Source organism: Oncorhynchus gorbuscha, unplaced genomic scaffold, assembly GCF_021184085.1.
Source record: "Oncorhynchus gorbuscha isolate QuinsamMale2020 ecotype Even-year unplaced genomic scaffold, OgorEven_v1.0 Un_scaffold_537, whole genome shotgun sequence".
Classification (NCBI taxonomy): Eukaryota; Metazoa; Chordata; class Actinopteri; order Salmoniformes; family Salmonidae; genus Oncorhynchus; species Oncorhynchus gorbuscha.
The window spans coordinates 1-20,000 of NW_025745361.1; the positions used below are offsets into that span (position 1 = coordinate 1).

General features: G+C 50.7%; 1 pseudogene; it reads right to left on the bottom strand.

The window, feature by feature from the left end:
• Positions 1-464: 464 nt before the first annotated feature.
• Positions 465-20,000, bottom strand: part of LOC124018520 — a 38,600-nt pseudogene continuing 19,064 nt past the window's right edge.

Below are 20,000 nucleotides of genomic sequence, written 5' to 3' on the forward strand. Positions count from 1 at the left end.
CAAATCAAATTTTATTTGTCACATACACACATAGTCAGATACCTGGCCTGGACTGTCCCACGCTAGGAACTACAACACATCACATAGTCAGATACCTGGCCTGGACTGTCCCAGGCTAGGGAAGTAGTGTGTTACCCTGAGCAGGCTAGGGAAGTAGTGTGTGTTACCTTGAGCAGGCTAGGGAAGTAGTGTGTGTTACCTTGAGCAGGCTAGGGAAGTAGTGTGTGTTACCTTGAGCAGGCTAGGGAAGTAGTGTGTGTTACCTTGAGCAGGCTAGGGAAGTAGTGTGTGTTACCTTGAGCAGGCTAGGGAAGTAGTGTGTGTTACCTTGAGCAGGCTAGGGAAGTAGTGTGTGTTACCTTGAGCAGGCTAGGGAAGTAGTGTGTGTTACCTTGAGCAGGCTAGGGAAGTAGTGTGTGTTACCTTGAGCAGGCTAGGGAAGTAGTGTGTGTTACCTTGAGCAGGCTAGGAAGTAGTGTGTGTTACCTTGAGCAGGCTAGGGAAGTAGTGTGTGTTACCTTGAGCAGGCTAGGGAAGTAGTGTGTGTTACCTTGAGCAGGCTAGGGAAGTAGTGTGTGTTACCTTGAGCAGGCTAGGGAAGTAGTGTGTTACCTTGAGCAGGCTAGGGAAGTAGTGTGTGTTACCTTGAGCAGGCTAGGGAAGTAGTGTGTGTTACCTTGAGCAGGCTAGGGAAGTAGTGTGTACAGTGGTACAGAGGAGTGGAGCTGCAGCTGATTGGCTCTGATGAAGGACAGCGTCTCGTGGGCCAGATAGGGGTCAAAGTTGAAACACTCTGCTGGGAGAACACCAAACACACACCTCCACACACACTCACTGTCCACCGCTGCAGTCTCCCCTACACACACACACACACACACACACACACAGTAAGTACACACGAGCTCTATCCTCCACACGTGCACACACACACCTCCTCACCGTGGTTCAGGTAGAACTGAGCGATGGGCAGGAGGACTCTGCTGCAGGACAGGTCAGAGTTCAGACGGCCGAACAGTGACTTAACACACGGGAACGCACGATACACACACCCTGCGTCCTCCACACACACACCGTCCAGGATACGCACCGCCTCCACCAAGCACTGACACACACGCACACACACACACACACACACACACACACACACACACACACACACACACACACACACACACACACACACACACACACACACACACACACACACACACGCACACACACACACACACACACGCACACACACACACACGCACACACACGCACACACGCACACACACGCACACAAGAGAGAGAGAGGACAGGGTTACTACAGCAGTATAACTGTGTGTGATTGTAGGGGACAGGGTTACTACAGCAGTATGACAGGGTTACTACAGCAGTATGACAGGGTTACTACAGCAGTATGACAGGGTTACTACAGCAGTATGACAGGGTTACTACAGCAGTATGACAGGGTTACTACAGCAGTATGACAGGGTTACTACAGCAGTGTGACAGGGTTACTACAGCAGTGTGACAGGGTTACTACAGCAGTGTGACAAGGTTACTACAGCAGTATGACAGGGTTACTACAGCAGTATGACAGGGTTACTACAGCAGTATGACAGGGTTACTACAGCAGTATGACAGGGTTACTACAGCAGTATGACAGGGTTACTACAGCAGTATGACAGGGTTACTACAGCAGTGTGACAGGGTTACTACAGCAGTATGACAGGGTTACTACAGCAGTATAACTGTTCTAGGCCCTCTCCTATTCTCGCTATACACCAAGTCACTTGGCTCTGTCATAACCTCACATGGTCTCTCCTATCATTGCTATGCAGACGACACACAACTAATCTTCTCCTTTCCCCCTTCTGATGACCAGGTGGCGAATCGCATCTCTGCATGTCTGGCAGACATATCAGTGTGGATGACGGATCACCACCTCAAGCTGAACTTCGGCAAGACGGAGCTGCTCTTCCTCCCGGGGAAGGACTGCCCGTTCCATGATCTCGCCATCACGGATGACAACTCCATTGTGTCCTCCTCCCAGAGCGCTAAGAACCTTGGCGTGATCCTGGACAACACCCTGTCGTTCTCAACTAACATCAAGGCGGTGGCCCGTTCCTGTAGGTTCATGCTCTACAACATCCGCAGAGTACGACCCTGCCTCACACAGGAAGCTGCGGCGCAGGTCCTAATCCAGGCACTTGTCATCTCCCCGTCTGGATTACTGCAACTCGCTGTTGGCTGGGCTCCTGCCTGTGCCATTAAACCCCTACAACTCATCCAGAACGCCGCAGCCCGTCTAGTGTTCAACCTTCCCAAGTTCTCTCACGTCACCCGCTCCTCCGCTCTCTCCACTGACTTCCAGTTGAAGCTCGCATCCGCTACAAGACCATGGTGCTTGCCTACGGAGCTGTGAGGGGAACGGCACCTCAGTACCTCCAGGCTCTGATCAGGCCCTACACCCAAACAAGGGCACTGCGTTCATCCACCTCTGGCCTGCTCGCCTCCCTACCACTGAGGAAGTACAGTTCCCGCTCAGCCCAGTCAAAACTGTTCGCTGCTCTGGCTCCCAATGGTGGAACAAACTCCCTCACGACGCCAGGACAGCGGAGTCAATCACCACCTTCCGGAGACACCTGAAACCCCACCTCTTTAAGGAATACCTAGGATAGGATAAAGTAATCCTTCTCACCCCCCTTAAAAGATTTAGATGCACTATTGTAAAGTGGCTGTTCCACTGGATGTCATAAGGTGAATGCACCAATTTGTAAGTCGCTCTGGATAAGAGCGTCTGCTAAATGACTTAAATGTAAATGTAAATGTATGACAGGGTTACGACAGCAGTATGACAGGGTTACTACAGCAGTGTGACAGGGTTACTACAGCAGTATGACAGGGTTACTACAGCAGTATGACAGGGTTACTACAGCAGTATGACAGGGTTACTACAGCAGTATGACAGGGTTACTACAGCAGTATGACAGGGTTACTACAGCAGTATGACAGGGTTACTACAGCAGTGTGACAGGGTTACTACAGCAGTATGACAGGGTTACTACAGCAGTATGACAGGGTTACTACAGCAGTATAACTGTGTGTGATTGTAGGGGAAAAGTTGTAGCTCACTGCTTTCTGTAGCTCTGTGTCTGTTCTCTTCAGCGCCTCTGAAACAGAAGAAAACAGTCTTTACTGTTCAACACAGGGTTAGGGTTAACACAGGGACACTGGGATTTCCAGATTCAACACAGGGACACTGGGATTTACAGATTCATCACTGGGACACTGGGATTTACAGATTCATCACTGGGACACTGGGATTTACAGATTCAACACAGGGACACTGGGATTTACAGATTCAACACAGGGACACTGGGATTTCCAGATTCAACACAGGGACACTGGGATTTCCAGATTCAACACAGGGACACTGGGATTTTCAGATTCAACACAGGGACACTGGGATTTCCAGATTCAACACAGGGACACTGGGATTTACAGATTCAACACTGGGATTTACAGATTCATCACAGGGACACTGGGATTTACAGATTCAACACTGGGATTTACAGATTCAACACAGGGACACGGGGATTTACAGATTCAACACAGGGACACTGGATTTACAGATTCAACACAGCGACACTGGGATTTACAGATTCAACACAGGGACACTGGGATTTACAGATTCAACACTGGGACACTGGGATTTACAGATTCAACACTGGGACACTGGGATTTACAGATTCAACACTGGGACACTGGGATTTACAGATTCGACACTGGGATTTACAGATTCAACACAGGGACACTGGGATTTACAGATTCAACACTGGGATTTACAGATTGAACACAGGGACACACTGGGATTTACAGATTCAACACAGGGACACACTGGGATTTACAGATTCAACACAGGGACACTGGGATTTACAGATTCAACACAGGGACACTGGGATTTACAGATTCAACACAGGGATTTACAGATTCAACACAGGGACACTGGGATTTACAGATTCAACACTGGGATTTACAGATTCAACACTGGGACACTGGGATTTACAGATTCAACACAGGGACACTGGGATTTACAGATTCAACACAGGGACACTGGGATTTCCAGATTCAACACAGGGACACACTGGGATTTCCAGATTCAACACTGGGATTTACAGATTCAACACTGGGATTTACAGATTCAACACAGGGACACTGGGATTTACAGATTCAACACAGGGACACTGGGCTTTTCAGATTCAACACAGGGACACTGGGATTTACAGATTCAACACTGGGATTTACAGATTGAACACAGGGACACACTGGGATTTACAGATTGAACACAGGGACACTGGGCTTTTCAGATTCAACACAGGGACACTGGGCTTTTCAGATTCAACACAGGGACACTGGGCTTTTCAGATTCAACACAGGGACACAAAACATTTTGGGGATCGATTTGTAACAACTATATTATGGGTCCATACTGTAGTGTAGGGTCCATACTGTAGTGTAGGGGTTAGGGTCCATACAGTAGTGTAGGGGTTAGGGTCTATACTGTAGTGTAGGGGTTAGGGTCCATACTGTAGTGTAGGGTCCATACTGTAGTGTAGGGGTTAGGGTCCATACTGTAGTGTAGGGTCCATACTGTAGTGTAGGGGTTAGGGTCCATACTGTAGTGTAGGGGTTAGGGTCCATACTGTAGTGTAGGGTCCATACTGTAGTGTAGGGTCCATACTGTAGTGTAGGGTCCATACTGTAGTGTAGGGTCCATACTGTAGTGTAGGGTCCATACTGTAGTGTAGGGTCCATACTGTAGTGTAGGGTCCATACTGTAGTGTAGGGTCCATACTGTAGTGTAGGGGTTAGGGTCCATACTGTAGTGTAGGGGTTAGGGTCCATACTGTAGTGTAGGGGTTAGGGTCCATACTGTAGTGTAGGGGTTAGGGTCCATACTGTAGTGTAGGGGTTAGGGTCCATACTGTAGTGTAGGGGTTAGGGTCCATACTGTAGTGTAGGGGTTAGGGTCCATACTGTAGTGTAGGGTCCATACTGTAGTGTAGTGTAGGGTCCATACTGTAGTGTAGGGGTTAGGGTCCATACTGTAGTGTAGGGGTTAGGGTCCATACTGTAGTGTAGGGGTTAGGGTCCATACTGTAGTGTAGGGGTTAGGGTCCATACTGTAGTGTAGGGGTTAGGGTCCAGGGTGTTTCGGGTCCATACTGTAGTGTAGGGGTTCGGGTCCATACTGTAGTGTAGGGGTTCGGGTCCATACTGTAGTGTAGGGGTTCGGGTCCATACTGTAGTGTAGGGGTTCGGGTCCATACTGTAGTGTAGGGGTTAGGGTCCATACTGTAGTGTAGGGGTTAGGGTCCATACTGTAGTGTAGGGGTTAGGGTCCATACTGTAGTGTAGGGGTTAGGGTCCATACTGTAGTGTAGGGTTAGGGTCCATACTGTAGTGTAGGGGTTAGGGTCCATACTGTAGTGTAGGGGTTAGGGTCCATACTGTAGTGTAGGGGTTAGGGTCCATACTGTAGTGTAGGGGTTAAGGTCCATACTGTAGTGTAGGGGTTAGGGTCCATACTGTAGTGTAGGGGTTAGGGTCCATACTGTAGTGTAGGGGTTAGGGTCCATACTGTAGTGTAGGGGTTAGGGTCCATACTGTAGTGTAGGGGTTAGGGTCCATACTGTAGTGTAGGGGTTAGGGTCCATACTGTAGTGTAGGGGTTAGGGTCCATACTGTAGTGTAGGGGTTAGGGTCCATACTGTAGTGTAGGGGTTAGGGTCCATACTGTAGTGTAGGGGTTAGGGTCCATACTGTAGTGTAGGGGTTAGGGTCCATACTGTAGTGTAGGGGTTAGGGTCCATACTGTAGTGTAGGGGTTAGGGTCCATACTGTAGTGTAGGGGTTAGGGTCCATACTGTAGTGTAGGGGTTAGGGTCCATACTGTAGTGTAGGGGTTAGGGTCCATACTGTAGTGTAGGGGTTAGGGTCCATACTGTAGTGTAGGGTCCATACTGTAGTGTAGGGTCCATACTGTAGTGTAGGGGTTAGGGTCCATACTGTAGTGTAGGGTCCATACTGTAGTGTAGGGTCCATACTGTAGTGTAGGGTCCATACTGTAGTGTAGGGGTTAGGGTCCATACTGTAGTGTAGGGTCCATACTGTAGTGTAGGGGTTAGGGTCCATACTATAGTGTAGGGGTTAGGGTCCATACTGTAGTGTAGGGGTTAGGGTCCATACTGTAGTGTAGGGGTTAGGGTCCATACTGTAGTGTAGGGGTTAGGGTCCATACAGTAGTGTAGGGGTTAGGGTCCATACAGTAGTGTAGGGGTTAGGGTCCATACTGTAGTGTAGGGTCCATACTGTAGTGTAGGGTCCATACTGTAGTGTAGGGGTTAGGGTCCATACTGTAGTGTAGGGGTTAGCGTCCATACTGTAGTGTAGGGGTTAGGGTCCATACTGTAGTGTAGGGGTTAGGGTCCATACTGTAGTGTAGGGGTTAGGGTCCATACTGTAGTGTAGGGGTTAGGGTCCATACTGTAGTGTAGGGGTTAGGGTCCATACTGTAGTGTAGGGGTTAGGGTCCATACTGTAGTGTAGGGGTTAGGGTCCATACTGTAGTGTAGGGGTTAGGGTCCATACTGTAGTGTAGGGGTTAGGGCCCATACTGTAGTGTAGGGGTTCGGGTCCATACTGTAGTGTAGGGGTTCGGGTCCATACTGTAGTGTAGGGTCCATACTGTAGTGTAGGGGTTAGGGTCCATACTGTAGTGTAGGGGTTCGGGTCCATACTGTAGTGTAGGGGTTAGGGTCCATACTGTAGTGTAGGGTCCATACTGTAGTGTAGGGGTTAGGGTCCATACTGTAGTGTAGGGGTTCGGGTCCATACTGTAGTGTAGTGTAGGGTCCATACTGTAGTGTAGGGGTTAGGGTCCATACTGTAGTGTAGGGTCCATACTGTAGTGTAGGGTCCATACTGTAGTGTAGGGTCCATACTGTAGTGTAGGGGTTAGGGTCCATACTGTAGTGTAGGGGTTAGCGTCCATACTGTAGTGTAGGGGTTAGGGTCCATACTGTAGTGTAGGGTCCATACTGTAGTGTAGGGGTTAGGGTCCATACTGTAGTGTAGGGGTTAGGGTCCATACTGTAGTGTAGGGTCCATACTGTAGTGTAGGGTCCATACTGTAGTGTAGGGGTTAGGGTCCATACTGTAGTGTAGGGGTTAGGGTCCATACTGTAGTGTAGGGGTTAGGGTCTATACTGTAGTGTAGGGGTTAGGGTCCATACTGTAGTGTAGGGGTTAGGGTCTATACTGTAGTGTAGGGGTTAGGGTCCATACTGTAGTGTAGGGGTTAGGGTCCATACTGTAGTGTAGGGGTTAGGGTCCATACTGTAGTGTAGGGTGTAGGGTCCATACTGGTTAGGGTCCATACTGTAGTGTAGGGGTTAGGGTCCATACTGTAGTGTAGGGGTTAGGGTCCATACTGTAGTGTAGGGGTTAGGGTCCATACTGTAGTGTAGGGGTTAGGGTCCATACTGTAGTGTAGGGGTTAGGGTCCATACTGTAGTGTAGGGGTTAGGGTCCATACTGTAGTGTAGGGTCCATACTGTAGTGTAGGGGTTAGGGTCCATACTGTAGTGTAGGGTCCATACTGTAGTGTAGGGTCCATACTGTAGTGTAGGGTCCATACTGTAGTGTAGGGGTTAGGGTCCATACTGTAGTGTAGGGGTTAGGGTCCATACTGTAGTGTAGGGTCCATACTGTAGTGTAGGGTCCATACTGTAGTGTAGGGTTAGGGTCCATACTGTAGTGTAGGGTCCATACTGTAGTGTAGGGGTTAGGGTCCATACTGTAGTGTAGGGGTTAAGGTCCATACTGTAGTGTAGGGGTTAGGGTCCATACTGTAGTGTAGGGGTTAGGGTCCATACTGTAGTGTAGGGGTTAGGGTCCATACTGTAGTGTAGGGTCCATACTGTAGTGTAGGGTCCATACTGTAGTGTAGGGGTTAGGGTCCATACTGTAGTGTAGGGGTTAGGGTCCATACTGTAGTGTAGGGGTTAGGGTCCATACTGTAGTGTAGGGGTTAGGGTCCATACTGTAGTGTAGGGGTTAGGGTCCATACTGTAGTGTAGGGTCCATACTGTAGTGTAGGGGTTAGGGTCCATACTGTAGTGTAGGGGTTAGGGTCCATACTGTAGTGTAGGGTCCATACTGTAGTGTAGGGTCCATACTGTAGTGTAGGGGTTAGGGTCCATACTGTAGTGTAGGGGTTAGGGTCCATACTGTAGTGTAGGGTTAGGGTCCATACTGTAGTGTAGGGGTTAGGGTCCATACTGTAGTGTAGGGGTTAGGGTCCATACTGTAGTGTAGGGGTTAGGGTCCATACTGTAGTGTAGGGGTTAGGGTCCATACTGTAGTGTAGGGGTTAGGGTCCATACTGTAGTGTAGGGGTTAGGGTCCATACTGTAGTGTAGGGGTTAGGGTCCATACTGTAGTGTAGGGTCCATACTGTAGTGTAGGGGTTAGGGTCCATACTGTAGTGTAGGGGTTAGGGTCCATACTGTAGTGTAGGGGTTAGGGTCCATACTGTAGTGTAGGGGTTAGGGTCCATACTGTAGTGTAGGGTCCATACTGTAGTGTAGGGGTTAGGGTCCATACTGTAGTGTAGGGTCCATACTGTAGTGTAGGGGTTAGGGTCCATACTGTAGTGTAGGGTCCATACTGTAGTGTAGGGGTTAGGGTCCATACTGTAGTGTAGGGTCCATACTGTAGTGTAGGGGTTAGGGTCCATACTGTAGTGTAGGGTCCATACTGTAGTGTAGGGGTTAGGGTCCATACTGTAGTGTAGGGTCCATACTGTAGTGTAGGGTCCATACTGTAGTGTAGGGGTTAGGGTCCATACTGTAGTGTAGGGGTTAGGGTCCATACTGTAGTGTAGGGGTTAGGGTCCATACTGTAGTGTAGGGGTTAGGGTCCATACTGTAGTGTAGGGGTTAGGGTCCATACTGTAGTCTAGGGGTTAGGGTCCATACTGTAGTGTAGGGGTTAGGGTCCATACTGTAGTGTAGGGTCCATACTGTAGAGTAGGGTCCATACTGTAGTGTAGGGGTTCGGGTCCATACTGTAGTGTAGGGGTTAGGGTCCATACTGTAGTGTAGGGGTTAGGGTCCATACTGTAGTGTAGGGGTTAGGGTCCATACTGTAGTGTAGGGGTTAGGGTCCATACTGTAGTGTAGGGGTTAGGGTCCATACTGTAGTGTAGGGGTTAGGGTCTATACTGTAGTGTAGGGGTTAGGGTCCATACTGTAGTGTAGGGGTTAGGGTCCATACTGTAGTGTAGGGTCCATACTGTAGTGTAGGGTCCATACTGTAGTGTAGGGTCCATACTGTAGTGTAGGGGTTAGGGTCCATACTGTAGTGTAGGGGTTAGGGTCCATACTGTAGTGTAGGGGTTAGGGTCCATACTGTAGTGTAGGGGTTAGGGTCCATACTGTAGTGTAGGGGTTAGGGTCCATACTGTAGTGTAGGGGTTAGGGTCCATACTATAGTGTAGGGGTTAGGGTCCATACTGTAGTGTAGGGGTTAGGGTCCATACTGTAGGGTCCATACTGTAGTGTAGGGTCCATACTGTAGTGTAGGGGTTAGGGTCCATACTGTAGTGTAGGGGTTAGGGTCCATACTGTAGTGTAGGGGTTAGGGTCCATACTGTAGTGTAGGGTCCATACTGTAGTGTAGGGGTTAGGGTCCATACTGTAGTGTAGGGTCCATACTGTAGTGTAGGGGTTAGGGTCCATACTGTAGTGTAGGGTCCATACTGTAGTGTAGGGTCCATACTGTAGTGTAGGGTCCATACTGTAGTGTAGGGGTTAGGGTCCATACTGTAGTGTAGGGGTCCATACTGTAGTGGGGGTCCATACTGTAGTGTAGGGGTTCCAGGGTCCATACTGTAGTGTAGGGTTAGGGTCCATACTGTAGTGTAGGGGTACTAGTGTAGTCCATACTGTAGTGTAGGGGTTAGGGTCCATACTGTAGTGTAGGGTCCATACTGTAGTGTAGGGGTTAGGGTCCATACTGTAGTGTAGGGTCCATACTGTAGTGTAGGGGTTAGGGTCCATACTGTAGTGTAGGGTCCATACTGTAGTGTAGGGGTTAGGGTCCATACTGTAGTGTAGGGTCCATACTGTAGTGTAGGGTCCATACTGTAGTGTAGGGTCCATACTGTAGTGTAGGGTCCATACTGTAGTGTAGGGGTTAGGGTCCATACTGTAGTGTAGGGTCCATACTGTAGTGTAGGGGTTAGGGTCCATACTGTAGTGTAGGGTCCATACTGTAGTGTAGGGGTTAGGGTCCATACTGTAGTGTAGGGTCCATACTGTAGTGTAGGGGTCCATACTGTAGTGTAGGGTCCATACTGTTGTAGGGGTTAGGTCCATACTGTAGTGTAGGGTCCATACTGTAGTGTAGGGGTTAGGGTCCATACTGTAGTGTAGGGTCCATACTGTAGTGTAGGGGTTAGGGTCCATACTGTAGTGTAGGGTCCATACTGTAGTGTAGGGTCCATACTGTAGTGTAGGGTCCATACTGTAGTGTAGGGTCCATACTGTAGTGTAGGGTCCATACTGTAGTGTAGGGGTTAGGGTCCATACTGTAGTGTAGGGGTTAGGGTCCATACTGTAGTGTAGGGGTTAGGGTCCATACTGTAGTGTAGGGGTTAGGGTCCATACTGTAGTGTAGGGGTTAGGGTCCATACTGTAGTGTAGGGGTTAGGGTCCATACTGTAGTGTAGGGTCCATACTGTAGAGTAGGGTCCATACTGTAGTGTAGGGGTTCGAGTCCATACTGTAGTGTAGGGGTTAGGGTCCATACTGTAGTGTAGGGGTTAGGGTCCATACTGTAGTGTAGGGGTTAGGGTCCATACTGTAGTGTAGGGGTTAGGGTCCATACTGTAGTGTAGGGGTTAGGGTCCATACTGTAGTGTAGGGTCCATACTGTAGTGTAGGGGTTAGGGTCCATACTGTAGTGTAGGGGTTAGGGTCCATACTGTAGTGTAGGGGTTAGGGTCCATACTGTAGTGTAGGGTCCATACTGTAGTGTAGGGGTTAGGGTCCATACTGTAGTGTAGGGGTTAGGGTCCATACTGTAGTGTAGGGGTTAGGGTCCATACTGTAGTGTAGGGGTTAGGGTCCATACTGTAGTGTAGGGGTTAGGGTCCATACTGTAGTGTAGGGGTTAGGGTCCATACTGTAGTGTAGGGGTTAGGGTCCATACTGTAGTGTAGGGTCCATACTGTAGTGTAGGGGTTAGGGTCCATACTGTAGTGTTGGGGTTAGGGTCCATACTGTAGTGTAGGGTCCATACTGTAGAGTAGGGGTTAGGGTCCATACTGTAGTGTAGGGGTTAGGGTCCATACTGTAGTGTAGGGGTTAGGGTCCATACTGTAGTGTAGGGGTTCGGGTCCATACTGTAGTGTAGGGTCCATACTGTAGTGTAGGGGTTAGGGTCCATACTGTAGTGTAGGGGTTAGGGTCTATACAGTAGTGTAGGGGTTAGGGTCCATACTGTAGTGTAGGGGTTAGGGTCCATACTGTAGTGTAGGGGTTAGGGTCCATACTGTAGTGTAGGGGTTAGGGTCCATACTGTAGTGTAGGGGTTAGGGTCCATACTGTAGTGTAGGGGTTAGGGTCCATACTATAGTGTAGGGGTTAGGGTCCATACTGTAGTGTAGGGGTTAGGGTCCATACTGTAGTGTAGGGGTTAGGGTCCATACTGTAGTGTAGGGGTTAGGGTCCATACTGTAGTGTAGGGGTTAGGGTCCATACTGTAGTGTAGGGGTTAGGGTCCATACTATAGTGTAGGGGTTAGGGTCCATACTGGGCCATCATAATTTCTCCATTTTCTATCAGGTTTTGGATGTTCAAGTGAGTCCTTTTGATCCCAAACCATCAACTGGACGGTTAGGGTACATACTGCGGCCACTCTGTTCTATGAGGCAGTAGTGTAGGGGTAAGGGTGTAGGGTACATACTGCGGTCACTCTGTTCTATGAGGCAGTAGTGTAGGGGTAAGGGTGTAGGGTACATACTGCGGTCACTCTGTTCTATGGGTCTAGGGTACATACTGCGGCCACTCTGTTCTATGAGGCAGTAGTGTTGGGGTTAGGGTGTAGGGTACATACTGCGGTCACTCTGTTCTATGAGGCAGTAGTGTAGGGGTAAGGGTGTAGGGTACATACTGCGGTCACTCTGTTCTATGGGTCTAGGGTACATACTGCGGCCACTCTGTTCTATGAGGCAGTAGTGTTGGGGTTAGGGTGTAGGGTACATACTGCGGTCACTCTGTTCTATGAGGCAGTAGTGTAGGGGTAAGGGTGTAGGGTACATACTGCGGTCACTCTGTTCTATGGGTGTAGGGTACATACTGCGGTCACTCTGTTCTATGAGGCAGTAGTGTAGGGGTTAGGGTGTAGGGTACATACTGCAGCCACTCTGTTCTATGAGGCAGTAGTGTAGGGGTTAGGGTGTAGGGTACATACTGCGGCCACTCTGTTCTATGAGGCAGTAGTGTAGGGTGTAGGGTACATACTGCGGTCACTCTGTTCTATGAGGCAGTAGTGTAGGGGTAAGGGTGTAGGGTACATATTGCGGTCACTCTGTTCTATGGGTGTAGGGTACATACTGCGGCCACTCTGTTCTATGAGGCAGTAGTGTAGGGGTTAGGGTGTAGGGTACATACTGCGGTCACTCTGTTCTATGAGGCAGTAGTGTAGGGGTTAGGGTGTAGGGTACATACTGTGGCCACTCTGTTCTATGAGGCAGTAGTGTAGGGGTTAGGGTGTAGGGTACATACTGCGGTCACTCTGTTCTATGAGGCAGTAGTGTAGGGGTTAGGGTGTAGGGTACATACTGCGGCCACTCTGTTCTATGAGGCAGTAGTGTTGGGGTTAGGGTGTAGGGTACATACTGCAGTCACTCTGTTCTATGAGGCAGTAGTGTAGGGGTTAGGGTGTAGGGTACATACTGCGGCCACTCTGTTCTATGAGGCAGTAGTGTAGGGTACATACTGCGGTCACTCTGTTCTATGAGGCAGTAGTGTAGGGGTAAGGGTGTAGGGTACATACTGCGGTCACTCTGTTCTATGGGTGTAGGGTACATACTGCGGCCACTCTGTTCTATGAGGCAGTAGTGTAGGGGTTAGGGTGTAGGGTACATACTGCGGCCACTCTGTTCAATGAGGCAGTAGTGTAGGGGTAAGGGTGTAGGGTACATACTGCGGTCACTCTGTTCTATGAGGCAGTAGTGTAGGGGTAAGGGTGTAGGGTACATACTGCGGTCACTCTGTTCTATGGGTCTAGGGTACATACTGCGGCCACTCTGTTCTATGAGGCAGTAGTGTTGGGGTTAGGGTGTAGGGTACATACTGCGGTCACTCTGTTCTATGAGGCAGTAGTGTAGGGGTAAGGGTGTAGGGTACATACTGCGGTCACTCTGTTCTATGGGTCTAGGGTACATACTGCGGCCACTCTGTTCTATGAGGCAGTAGTGTTGGGGTTAGGGTGTAGGGTACATACTGCGGTCACTCTGTTCTATGAGGCAGTAGTGTAGGGGTAAGGGTGTAGGGTACATACTGCGGTCACTCTGTTCTATGGGTGTAGGGTACATACTGCGGTCACTCTGTTCTATGAGGCAGTAGTGTAGGGGTTAGGGTGTAGGGTACATACTGCAGCCACTCTGTTCTATGAGGCAGTAGTGTAGGGGTTAGGGTGTAGGGTACATACTGCGGCCACTCTGTTCTATGAGGCAGTAGTGTAGGGTGTAGGGTACATACTGCGGTCACTCTGTTCTATGAGGCAGTAGTGTAGGGGTAAGGGTGTAGGGTACATACTGCGGTCACTCTGTTCTATGGGTGTAGGGTACATACTGCGGCCACTCTGTTCTATGAGGCAGTAGTGTAGGGGTTAGGGTGTAGGGTACATACTGCGGTCACTCTGTTCTATGAGGCAGTAGTGTAGGGGTTAGGGTGTAGGGTACATACTGTGGCCACTCTGTTCTATGAGGCAGTAGTGTAGGGGTTAGGGTGTAGGGTACATACTGCGGTCACTCTGTTCTATGAGGCAGTAGTGTAGGGGTTAGGGTGTAGGGTACATACTGCGGCCACTCTGTTCTATGAGGCAGTAGTGTTGGGGTTAGGGTGTAGGGTACATACTGCAGTCACTCTGTTCTATGAGGCAGTAGTGTAGGGGTTAGGGTGTAGGGTACATACTGCGGCCACTCTGTTCTATGAGGCAGTAGTGTAGGGTACATACTGCGGTCACTCTGTTCTATGAGGCAGTAGTGTAGGGGTAAGGGTGTAGGGTACATACTGCGGTCACTCTGTTCTATGGGTGTAGGGTACATACTGCGGCCACTCTGTTCTATGAGGCAGTAGTGTAGGGGTTAGGGTGTAGGGTACATACTGCGGCCACTCTGTTCTATGAGGCAGTAGTGTAGGGGTTAGGGTGTAGGGTACATACTGCGGTCACTCTGTTCTATGAGGCAGTAGTGTAGGGGTTAGGGTGTAGGGTACATACTGCGGCCACTCTGTTCTATGAGGCAGTAGTGTAGGGGTGAGGGTGTAGGGTACATACTGCGGTCACTCTGTTCTATGAGGCGTTGGCAGTACTGGAAACTCTTCTCTCTCAGACGTTCTTTAGGAGGAAGGAGTCTGCCGGAGGACGACGTGGCTGATACCATGGAAACCACAGAGCCGTCCACCTCCGACCTGTCATCTGGGGCCACAGAGAGGTCAAGGGTTAGAGGTCAGGGGTGGACTAACCAGTTAAAGCAACACATTGTAAGATGAGCATTACACCAATGGAACAGATCCATGACATGTTTACATGTAGTAGTCAGCCAGTACAGTCAGCCAGTACAGTCAGCCAGTACAGTCAGTCAGCCAGTACAGTCAGTCAGCCAGTACAGTCAGTCAGCCAGTACAGTCAGCCAGTACAGTCAGCCAGTATAGTCAGCCAGTCAGTACAGTCAGTCAGTACAGTCAGCCAGTATAGTCAGCCAGTCAGTACAGTCAGTCAGTACAGTCAGCCAGTATAGTCAGCCAGTCAGTACAGTCAGTCAGTACAGTCAGCCAGTACAGTCAGCCAGTACAGTCAGTCAGCCAGTACAGTCAGCCAGTACAGCCAGCCAGTACAGCCAGCCAGTACAGTCAGCCAGTCAGTACAGTCAGTCAGTACAGTCAGTACAGTCAGCACAGTCAGCCAGTCAGTACAGTCAGTCAGCCAGTACAGTCAGTCAGCCAGTACAGTCAGCCAGCACAGTCAGCCAGTACAGTCAGCCAGTACAGTCAGCCAGTCAGTACAGTCAGCCAGTACAGTCAGTCAGCCAGTACAGTCAGTCAGCCAGTACAGTCAGCCAGTAGTCAGCCAGTACAGTCAGCCAGTACAGTCAGTCAGTAAGTACAGTCAGCCAGTACAGTCAGCCAGTACAGTCAGCCAGCCAGTACAGCCAGCCAGTACAGTCAGCCAGTACAGCCAGTCAGCCAGTACAGCCAGCCAGTACAGTCAGTCAGCCAGTACAGTCAGCCAGTACAGTCAGCCAGTACAGCCAGCCAGTACAGTCAGTCAGCCAGTACAGCCAGCCAGTACAGCCAGCCAGTACAGTCAGTCAGCCAGTACATTCAGCCAGTACAGCCAGCCAGTACAGTCAGCCAGCCCGTATAGTCAGCCAGTACAGTCAGCCAGCCAGTACAGTCAGCCAGTACAGTCAGCCAGCCAGTACAGTCAGCCAGTAGTCAGCCAGTACAGTCAGCCAGCCAGTACAGTCAGCCAGTACAGTCAGCCAGCCAGCCAGCCAGTACAGTCAGCCAGTACAGTCAGCCAGCCAGTACAGTCAGCCAGCCAGTACAGTCAGCCAGTACTGCCAGCCAGTACAGTCAGCCAGCCAGTACAGTCAGCCATCCAGTACAGTCAGCCATCCAGTACAGTCAGCCAGCCAGTACAGTCAGCCAGTACAGTCAGCCAGTACAGTCAGCCAGTACAGTCAGCCAGCCAGTACAGCCAGCCAGTACAGTCAGCCAGCCAGTACAGCCAGCCAGTACAGCCAGCCAGTACAGTCAGCCAGTACAGTCAGCCAGCCAGTACAGTCAGCCAGCCAGTACAGTCAGCCAGTACAGTCAGCCAGTACAGTCAGCCAGTACAGTCTGCCAGCCAGTACAGTCAGCCAGCCAGTAGTCAGCCAGTCAGCCAGTACAGTCAGTCAGCCAGCCAGTACTTAGCCAGTCAGCCAGTACTCAGCCAGTCAGTCAGCCAGCCAGTAGTCAGCCAACCAGTAGTCAGCCAGCCAGTAGTCAGCCAGCCAGTAGTCAGCCAGCCAGTACAGTCAGCCAGCCAGTACAGTCAGCCAGCCAGTACAGTCAGCCAGCCAGTACAGCCAGCCAGCACAGTCCGCCAGCCAGTACAGTCAGCCAGCCAGTACAGTCAGCCAGCCAGTACAGTCAGCCAGCCAGTACAGTCAGCCAGCCAGTACAGCCAGCCAGTACAGTCAGCCAGTACAGTCAGCCAGCCAGTACAGTCAGCCAGCCAGTACAGTCAGCCAGTACAGCCAGCCAGTACAGTCAGCCAGTACAGTCAGCCAGTACAGTCTGCCAGCCAGTACAGTCAGCCAGCCAGTAGTCAGCCAGTCAGCCAGTACAGTCAGTCAGCCAGCCAGTACTTAGCCAGTCAGCCAGTACTCAGCCAGTCAGTCAGCCAGCCAGTAGTCAGCCAACCAGTAGTCAGCCAGCCAGTAGTCAGCCAGCCAGTAGTCAGCCAGCACAGTCAGCCAGCCAGTACAGTCAGCCAGCCAGTACAGCCAGCCAGCACAGTCCGCCAGCCAGTACAGTCAGCCAGCCAGTACAGTCAGCCAGCCAGTACAGTCAGCCAGTACAGTCAGCCAGTACAGTCAGCCAGTACAGTCAGCCAGCCAATCAGTCTGCCAATCAGTCAGTTGGACAGCCAGTACAGTCAGCCAGCCAGCCAGCCAGTAGTCAGCCAACCAGTACAGTCAGTCAGCCTGTGGTCAGCCAGCCAGCCAATCAGTCTGCCAATCAGTCAGCTGGACAGCCAGCCAGCCAGCCAGCAAGTAGTCAGCCAGTCAGCCAGCCAGCCAGCCAGTAGTCTGTCAGTCAGCCAGCTAATCAGTCTGCCAATCAGTCAGCAAGACAGCCAGTACAGTCAGTCAGTCAGTCAGTCAGCCAGCCAGCCAGCCAGGAAACAGTCAGCCAGCATGCGAGTCAGTCAGCTAGCCAGCCAGTCAGCTAGCCAATCAGCCAATCAGTCAGCCAGTACAGTCAGCCAGCCAGTACAGTCAGCCAGTACAGTCAGCCAGCCAGTACAGTCAGCCAGCCAGTACAGTCAGCCAGTACAGTCAGCCAGTACAGTCAGCCAGCCAGTACAGTCAGCCAGTACAGTCAGCCAGTACAGTCAGACAGTACAGTCAGCCAGCCAGTACAGTCAGCCAGTACAGTCAGCCAGCCAGTACAGTCAGCCAGTACAGTCAGCCAGCCAGTACAGTCAGCCAGCCAGTACAGCCAGCCAGCCAGTACAGCCAGCCAGCACAGTCAGCCAGCCAGTACAGTCAGCCAGCCAGTACAGTCAGCCAGCCAGTACAGCCAGCCAGTACAGTCAGCCAGCCAGTACAGTCAGCCAGCCAGTACAGTCAGCCAGTACAGCCAGCCAGTACAGTCAGCCAGTACAGTCAGCCAGCCAGTACAGTCAGCCAGCCAGTACAGTCAGCCAGCCAGTACAGCCAGCCAGTACAGTCAGCCAGTACAGTCAGCCAGTACAGTCAGCCAGTACAGTCAGCCAGCCAGTACAGTCAGCCAGTACAGCCAGCCAGTACAGTCAGCCAGCCAGTACAGTCAGCCAGCCAGTACAGTCAGCCAGTACAGTCTGCCAGCCAGTACAGTCAGCCAGCCAGTACAGTCAGCCAGTACAGTCAGCCAGTACAGCCAGCCAGTAAAGTCAGCCAGTACAGTCAGCCAGTACAGTCAGCCAGTACAGTCAGCCAGCCAGTAGTCAGTCAGCCAGCCAGTACTCAGCCAGTCAGCCAGTACAGTCAGTCAGCCAGCCAGTACTTAGCCAGTCAGCCAGTACTCAGCCAGTCAGTCAGCCAGCCAGTAGTCAGCCAGCCAGTAGTCAGCCAACCAGTAGTCAGCCAGCCAGTACAGTCAGCCAGCCAGTAGTCAGCAGCCAGTACAGCCAGCCAGTACAGCCAGTACAGTCCGCCAGCCAGTACAGTCAGCCAGCCAGTACAGTCAGCCAGCCAATCAGTCTGCCAATCAGTCAGTTGGACAGCCAGTACAGTCAGCCAGTCAGCCAGCCAGTAGTCAGCCAACCAGTACAGTCAGTCAGCCTGTGGTCAGCCAGCCAGCCAATCAGTCTGCGAATCAGTCAGCTGGACAGCCAGTACAGTCAGCCAACCAGTACAGTCAGTCAGCCTGTGGTCAGCCAGCCAGCCAATCAGTCTGCCAATCAGTCAGCTGGACAGCCAGCCAGCCAGCCAGGAAACAGTCAGCCAGCATGCGAGTCAGTCAGCTAGCCAGCCAGTCAGCTAGCCAATCAGCCAATCAGTCAGCCAGTCACCTTACCATGGAAGAAGGAGAGACTGAGCTGGCAGACCAGAGGTACAGCCTAATATAACCCTCCATTCACATCAATGGAACCTCCCCCCCCCACACACACCTGCGTCTGTGCTGTTGTTGCCATCCGTTACATTGTGGTATGTGATCAGCCAATGGCGTAGCAGAGAGAAACTGTAGAGGTTCATCCATTGGTCGTCTGAGAAGGCTTGGCTGACACACAGCACTGTGAAGAAATCACCACACACACAGCCGTCCAGCTCCACCACCGCCCCGTCACACACACCACACACACACACACCACACACACACACACACACACACACACACACACACACACACACACACACACACACACACACACACACACACACACACACACACACACACACACACACACACACACACACACACACACACACAATTTAGAAAAGACATTCAGAACATCCAGATGTTTCATTACAGTTCTGCATGTAAACATATGCAGTGATTTGATTGGTTTATTAGAGGTCACCTGACGTATTCGAGGGCCAGTGAAAAACCCTCCTGACGAAGCCACACCTCCCTGCTGAACACTGGCGTAGCGCAGCCAATCGACAAGCCTCTTACTGAGCAGGGTCACATGATCTACACACACACACACACACACACACACACACACACACACACACACACACACACACACACACACACACACACACACACACACACACACACACACACACACACACACACAAACTTTAGTCAGTTAGCAGACGTTCTTATCCAGAGAGACTAACAGTTACATTAACATGTTAAGACAACCACATATCACAGTAGTTAGTATATTCAGATAGCTAGGTGGGACAACCACATATCACAGTAGTTAGTATATTCAGATAGCTAGGTGGGACAACCACATATCACAGTAGTTAGTATATTCAGATAGCTAGGTGGGACAACCACATATCACAGTAGTTAGTATATTCAGATAGCTAGGTGGGACAACCACATAACACAGTAGTTAGTATATTCAGATAGCTAGGTGGGACAACCACATATCACAGTAGTTAGTATATTCAGATAGCTAGGTGAGACAACCACATATCACAGTAGTTAGTATATTCAGATAGCTAGGTGGGACAACCACATATTACAGGACACCTGGTGTCCCAGGTCTAAATCAGTCCCTGATTAGAGGGGAATCACCCACCTGTTGTCCCTTTCAGTCCCTGATTAGAGGGGAATCACCCACCTGGTGTCCCAGGTCTAAATCAGTCCCTGATTAGAGGGGAATCGCCCACCTGGTGTCCCAGGTCTAAATCAGTCCCTGATTAGAGGGGAATCACCCACCTGGTGTCCCAGGTCTAAATCAGTCCCCTTTGATGTTTGCAGAGAACGACAGACACACACAAC